The sequence below is a fragment of the Triticum aestivum genome, chromosome 5D (assembly GCF_018294505.1).
Source record: "Triticum aestivum cultivar Chinese Spring chromosome 5D, IWGSC CS RefSeq v2.1, whole genome shotgun sequence".
In the NCBI taxonomy this organism is placed as follows: domain Eukaryota; kingdom Viridiplantae; phylum Streptophyta; class Magnoliopsida; order Poales; family Poaceae; genus Triticum; species Triticum aestivum.
Genome location: NC_057808.1, coordinates 440,912,559 through 440,920,536, shown reverse-complemented (window position 1 = coordinate 440,920,536; position 7,978 = coordinate 440,912,559).

Here is a 7,978-nt window from a genome sequence, read left to right as displayed (position 1 = left end):
CCTTAACCACCTTCTGGTACTTCTCCTAAGAAATCAAATGTAAATGAAATTTGTGCACCAAAATAAGGACATGAATGTCTTAGATACAAAATTTACACTGTAGTATAGCACAGCTCTCTCTGTTAATTATCATCTTTGATCCAGATTCTCTTCTTGATGAGGTTAATTGAAATGCAAAAAAACTTTGCTGGAAATTCATAGTGCTTACATTGTTAATTGACAAGATTTACACTATTAGTATACACTAAATCTTGGTCAAATTGAATGTTTCTGAAACTGAACTTTCACAACAACTAATATAGACGAGATTGTCAAAACTAGATTTTTAAGGAATCACCTCATCAGACAAGATTTTCTCAAAACTCACTGAATCAAGCTCCTCAGTACTCACTCGTTCCTGATGTCGTGGGGGTAGAAATGGTGGAAGAAGACGATTCCTGTCGTGGTTGTCATCTGGGGCCTACGACAGCAACAACAACAACATCAAAAGATTGCAGATTTCGTCAAGGGCACACACAGAACCGAGCAAACGCAACTCACGCCCACGAATTCGTGAAACGTAGGGCACAGATCGGGAAAACCCAAGCGCAATTCGCTCGCGGGTTGGATGAAATGGAGGGGATAAACAGGATGCTTACAGCCTAAGACTATGGCCCACGTCGCAGATTAAGTTGCAGTAGGTGCTCCGGAGGTGGGCCTCTTTAGCTGCGGTTGGTGACTCTTATTGAGGTACCATGACCAGCCCCACTCGCCCCCTCCGCCATGGATGGCCGCCCACCGCCCGATCAGAGCACCTCAAGCCACGGAGGCCCACCTCCGGAGCATCTACTGCAGCTACATCCGCGACGTCGGCCACAGGCTCAGACTGTAAGCATCCCCTTTATCCCCTCTGTTTCATCAAACCGGCGAGCGAATTGTGCTCGGGATTGCCCGGTCTGTGCCCTAGGTTTCACAAATTTCACGAGTGTGGGTTGTGTTTGCTCGGTTCCGCGTGTGCCCCTGACGGAATCTGCATTCTTTTGATGATGTTGTTGTTGCAGCTGCAGGCCCAGATCACAAGCGCGACGGGAATTGTGCTCTGCCACCATTTGTACCTTCGCTATGTAAGGAATGAGTGAATACCGACGAGCTACATTCAGTCAGTTTTGAGAAAATCTAGTCTAATGAGCTTGATTTCTCAAAAATCTTGTTTTGACAATCTCATCTGTATTAATTGCTCTATAAGTTTAGTTTGAGCAAGATTCAATGTAAATCTTGTAAACTAACAGTGTAATTTTCAACTAACAATAAGCACTACGAATTTCCAGCAAAGTTCCATTGCATTTCAGTTAACTCTATCAGAAGAGAATCTAGTTCAGAGATGAAAATTAACAGAGAGAGTTATGGTATACTGCTATGTAAATTTTGTATCTAAGCCACTCCTTTGCTTGTTTTAGTGCACTAATTTCATTTACATTTGATTTCTCAAGAGAAGTACCAGAAGATGGTTAAGGCAAATTAGAATCTAGAGAAGCAGGTGTTCTCTTTCAAGGTATACTACAGTATGTTGAAGAAAAATATGTTAGCTGAACTGCTGAAGAAAAAAATTAGTTTCAGGTGAACCTTTCTCTGTGGCTTTAGGTTCAGGTTCTCCTTAAGTCAGCCTTCTAACTGAGATTGGAAACACTGAGGATGACCTGAAGCTTCCCACTTATGATGTCCTGCTTGGCTAGGTTTGTGCTCTAGCTGTCAAAAATGTGCTCTGGCATATCTTGTAACACTTTAAACTTTAGTGTTGTCCCTGAACATCTAATTTTTTAACACACTTCAGCACAATCAACACTATCATAGCAACAACACACTTTTACTCCTAATTAATTTGAACTTGACACAATATCAAGGACTTGGAGTACATTATTAATGTGGATTCAGTTTACCGAAAATTAGGTTAAATTCAGCACTAAAGTTCTGTTGCTTTGCTGCTTTGTTTCCTCTACAACACTACAGTATAGGTTTAGCTTGCTCATAACACTAGCTTACATAGCTCTACGACTGTCGAAAATGTGTTCCTATGCCTCTAGTTTTGCTCTGCTTCCATTTCATCTCATCTCATTTAGTTCCTTGTTTCTGGATTTTTTTTTTCTACTATGAATATGAATGTGCAGATTTAACACTTCAACTAAAGAGACCAAAGGCACAAGTTGCTGATCCACTACTGACCCACACTATTAAAAGCCACTTAAACTAATTAAAGAACTGAATGATCCACAGCAAAAAAATCTGTCTATGTTGCAGATTTAACACTAGGACGACGCAGATTTAACTTGCAGATTGCACAACCAGTCCAATTTAATTACTGGAATTTGTATGGCTACCTGATCCACTAGGAGTTATTGAATTTCACTATTGGATTAATAATGCTGGAGTAATTGAATTTCACTTCTGAATTTGTACAGGAGTACCAGCAGAGGCAGCACAGGAGGCGGGAGGAAGTTGAGGTCGATCGATCGAAAGCAAACGCAACAACGGAGGTGGGAGGCAGCGCTGGTCCTGTGAGCTACGCAGGTGAGCGGCCAGAGGAAGCACACCGACGGGGAGGTCGGGGCGCGACTCATGTACGTTGTATTTTCAACGTGTGGCACCATCTGTGCCACACGGGGGATACATGGGGGCAGCGCTGGCATAGGAGATGGAGGCCGGTGGCAGGGGCTCCGGTGAGGAGGTGGAGGCCGTGCGCGTGATGCAGGGATTCGGCGGCGGCATAGGTCGGCGGCGACGCCGCTGGTCTTGTGAGCTAAGCCTAGTAGCGCGCGCATGGTTGGGGTCCAACGGCGGATGCGCTTCGGGAGGCTACCGGTGGTGGCGACGGATGAAGGAGGGAGGTGGAGATGTGCTGATTAGTACGAGAATTATATTTATAGGAAGGTTTTTGAAAAATAAACAAATTAAACTACGACCCGACATTCTTTTTGGACGTAGGGAGTAATAAAATTAGATTCATGACAAATATGAATCCAGATGAACGGAATGTGTTCGTTCTTGCAGCACATGGTTATAAGATGTGCCCGCAACCTCGAGAGAATGGTATGCGGAGAGGGGGATTAATAAGGTTGTTTCCCGAGGTGTGCAAGAATGATCACGTGAAGGAATCCTGGTGAACAACAATTTATAAATCACCTAGATAAACTTGACATTAGCAAATATTCTAGTAATATAAATCTACACCAGAGTGGAATCCCCATACCATCTAATTTTTTAATCTTTAAAGAAAATCTATTTCAACAAATGCATCTCACTGAACCTCTAGGTAAGAATATCCCAACATTTTTTAGAGATCATATACCATGCCATGCCCAATTTTAACTGTCATTGCCACTATTTCCATGTATGAAACACTTTTGCTTATTTATTAATTATTTCAATCTAAGATAATATACTCACAAACAAAACCTAAGACTGGCAATTCAGCTCCAAAAGAAGATGCAAATATCATATACTAATGAAACTTACATCTAAGACAGACCTCCGTTGGTCCATGTCATGTCTATTCACTTCAGTGGCACCATTTTAAGCACGAAGGGCACTTCTGTCTCCTCGGTTGCGCGACAAGTGGACATGCACCAGCTGTGCTCACACTAAATGGATGACTCCAATCCCTGGTGTACTAAGCCGCAAAAAAGGATCAATAGAGAGAGGAAGGGAGGGAGAGGGACCTGCTGATTGAGCAAGTGTTGTCGGGGTAGGTCCAGTCGTGTCATCGGGGCCGGAGTCGGTGCATGTGGAGCCTTTTCTCTTCTACCTGATCAAGTTCAGAACCAACATCATCTCCTAGAAGCAAAAAATGAGCCTAAGAGGTTGTTATATGTACATAATGTTTTTGCAAGATAAAAGTTCTAGGCCTTAATATGCATATCTCATTCCTTGATATTTCCGGAAATCCGCATCTTACATTGATAAAATATTATAGTACATGGAAAAAGTTCACATCTAACAAAATTTGACACAAGGCAACCTTATGAGCATCACTAACCTGGTAACGGTGGCATCAGAGATCAAAAGAGTACATTATCTTAGCCGAATTGATTCCATTTGTAAGCATCCAATAGACAATGTTGTCAACCACCCCAGTCCAGTGCAAAGGAATGGAGAGATAAGCATATTCATGTTAAATAAAAGAAGAACTGGCTATCGTAGTATATATAGGAACCCTATTACAGCAAATAAACTCAATATCTTAACTCCACATTTAACAACTGAAATTGCACAAACACACTGGCTTTAGTTATGCATCTTATTAGGTTATAACAGTCTTAAGAAACCCTCCTACATCTTTTGGAGATTAAAAGAAAATACGACTATATTAAATATGGACATAGTGGCATAATTAGTTCAAGTCTCAACTATCCAAAGCATTATTGTATTATGAGAGAGACCAACAAACATGGGGACTGGTAATCCAACAGTTGTTGGAATCACAGTAATTTGTTGTCAAGAAATAAAATCAGCATTAAAGGACAAAACAGAGGAAGGCATAAAGCATCTTATATTAGTTATCTGTCCTTCTGCTTCAAATGGAAGATATTTTCGAAGCCACGAAGACCATTGTTTCTTCCCTTAATTACCTCATACCTTCACCCAAGCCGTATCTTCCCTTGATACATGACCAGTGAACTCGTGAAGCTAGAAGACAATGACTAAGAATGACAAAATGACTGAAAAAAATATGATGAGCGTACATCACAACACATCAAGCCTCCAAGTGGTGCATCGTGTGTGCTCTCATGGCTATGTCTGTACAACATTTGACAAACAAAACAGGTAACCAGAATGCATGAAAGAACAATTATATAAATAGACTCGTAAATAAGAAAGAGAGAATCAACTGTCTCCATAGCGCACATAACATCATGTATAATGCATTCAGATGCATCCAAGAACAAACAACACAAAATCATTCTTAGTCATTGATTAATGTATACCTGAATATAACAATAGCCAATCACATCTCTACAATCGTGTGTAAATAGCATTGTCAATACAATGTATCGGAGCCGCTGCTTATATGCACTAACATTGTAAGGTTGTGTAGCAAAACACATAGAAAAAAGAAGTGAAGAAAGAAGAGGCAAAGACGACTTTCGGTTACCTTCACTAGGAAAGGCATAATGTTGGCATTTATCATTATCATCTTCATCAGGATCAATGGCATGGAACTCTCTGATTATCCTCAACTTTCTCTGGACCAGCAAAACAATTGTGACGCCCGGATAATTATACTACAGCAAACCTACGCTAGTGATGACACGTCATCTCTGTTAGTGTTGATAATCTCGCGTTAGTTCAAAACCGGATCAAAATTCAAAGTTCAAAATCAAGCAAACAATAAAAGTTTTCAAATACTAAAACTAAGATGTTCAATAAATAGTAGATAAATCAGAGGCTATGATAAAATAGTAAAGAACATTATTGAAATTTGATAGGTGACTTAAACATCCTCAAACAGTGGCTGAAAATATAATTAATAACCTTTTTATTAATACAAAATAAATATGAAATGATATTTACCCCAAACTAGTTTTTAGTGGTAAGGTATATTGTGCTGTGATTTGTGGGCCAGCTATCATATTTTACAAAACTCACTTGGTGCCAAGACAATTAGCCAAAACAGAAAAGGAAAAATAAGACAAAGTAAAACAAAAGGAAAAGAAAATGACCCCCCTGGACCAGACGACCCAGCTCGCAGCCAGGCCGGCCCACCTGGCCCATCCGCCGAACCGGCCCGTTCCCCCCGGTCGCTCTCTCCCCTTCCCTGTTCCCCCGACCAGGGTCGGAACAGGCGCGCGTCCCCGCCGGACCCCCCTCGCCGGCGTCGAGGAGGGGATAAGATCGCCAGCGCCCCCGCCTCCACTGACCCCTCCCCTCGACGCCTCGGCCTCCTCCCCACCTACCTCCACCAACTCCCCTCTCCATCTCGGCCGCTCTCTCTCTCTCTCTGGCCCTCCCCTCGCCCGAGCGAGATCGCCGCCGAAGCCTCGTAGGCGTGGCCCCGACCACCGTTCGTCGAGCCGCCGATGTCCCCGAGCTCCCTCTACGTCGTCCTCGTTGACCCCGCGCTTTAGGACGAGCTGGGGTGCCCTGCAGCGGCCGGGTCAAGTTTTTCCCCAACCTCGGTCGCCGCCGCCCGCCGCGATTCATCCCGCCTCCCCTCTGCGCTCCCGTTCACTCGAGGCCTCCGTGTGCCGCGCCGTAAGCCTCCACCCCCTCCTCCTTCCTCTGGTTCCTCCTCATACACCGTAGAAGGCTCGCGGTGCCGCCGTCGCCATTGCCGCAGGCGGCCTCGTCCGCGAGCTCGTTGCGCTCACCCCGTCCATCTCCGAACCAAGCGGTGGCCTCCGTCGAGTTGCCGGAGGTCCGTAGAGCCCGCTAGCGTCGTTTGTTAGCTAGAACGCAGCCCGTGGCGTGGTTTCGGAGATGCCCATAGTCCGGCGCCGCCCGCGGTCATCGTTGAGCTCCACTCCGGCCACCCCCGCTCCTGGGATCACTCTAGATCGACGCGGGACGATCTACTCGATCGAACGCCTCCGAAAACGCGCGGAATGGTGCCCTGTGCTGGAAATCCGAGCAACTCCGGCGAACTTCCGCCGCTGGAATGGTCGCCGGCGTGATTCCGGCGACGTCACCGACGTGGCACCCGCGTGGCACCGTCTGGGCCACTGACTGGTGGACCCAGGTCCCCCCCTTGACTTGTTGACCGCGGTCAACGAGCTGACTGGTCGGCCCCCAGCCACTGACATGCGGGCCCCCCCTTCTGTTAATTAGTCTAACAATTGTTTTATAAATAAAAATAATTAGATTAACTAATCACTCACTGACATATGGGGCCCACCCCTCTAATTAGACTGTTAGTTTAGTTTAAATTACTGTTAGACTAACAGAGGCTGACATGTGGGTCCCACTGGACCCACCTGTCTGGTTTGACTGGTCAGCGGACCTGTTGACCTGCTGACGTCAGCATTACCTCATGCTGACGTCATAATTCATTTTTGCTAAATTCAAATAATTCCAGAAATTCAAATAATCTTCGAAAATTCATATCTTTTAAACCGTAACTCGGATGAAAATGTTTTCTACATGAAAGTTGCTCAGAACGACGAGACGAATCCGAATACGCAGTCCGTTTGTTCACCACACCTCCTTAACCTATCGAACTAGCAACTTTCCCCCTCCGGTCCGTCTGTCCGAAAACGCAAAACATCGGGAATACCTCCCGGATGTTTCCCCCCTTCGCCGGTACCACCTACTGTCGCGTTAGGACACACCTAGCACTGCTCATTGTCATGTCACGCATCGTCATGCTTATATTTGCATTGTATTTACTGTTTCTTCCCCCTCTTCTCTCCGGTAGACTACGAGACCGACACTGCTGCTGCCCAGTTCGACTACGGAGTTGACGACCCCTCCTACTGCCAGAGCAACCAGGCAAGCCCCCCCCCCTTGATCACCAGATATCGCCTATTCTTCTCTATACTGCTTGCATTAGAGTAGTGTAGCATGTTACTGCTTTCCGTTAATCCTATCCTGATGCATAGCCTGTCATTGTTACTACAGTTGTTACCCTTACCTGCTATCCTACTGCTTAGTATAGGATCTTAGTGTTCCATCAGTGGCCCTACACTCTTGTCCGTCTGCCATGCTATACTACTGGGCCGTGATCACTTCGGGAGGTGATCATGGGTATATATTATATACCTTATATACATGACACGTGTGGTGACTAAAGTCGGGTCGGCTCGTTGAGTACCCGCAAGTGATTCTGATGAGGGGGCTGAAAGGACAGGTGGCTCCACCCCGGTAGAGGTGGGCCTGGGTTCCTGACAGCCCCCGACTGTTACTTTATGGCGGAGCGACAGGGCAGGTTGAGACCGCCTAGGTGAGAGGTGGGCCTGGCCCTGGTCGGCGTTCGCGGATAAACAACACGCTTAACGAGTTCTGGGTATTT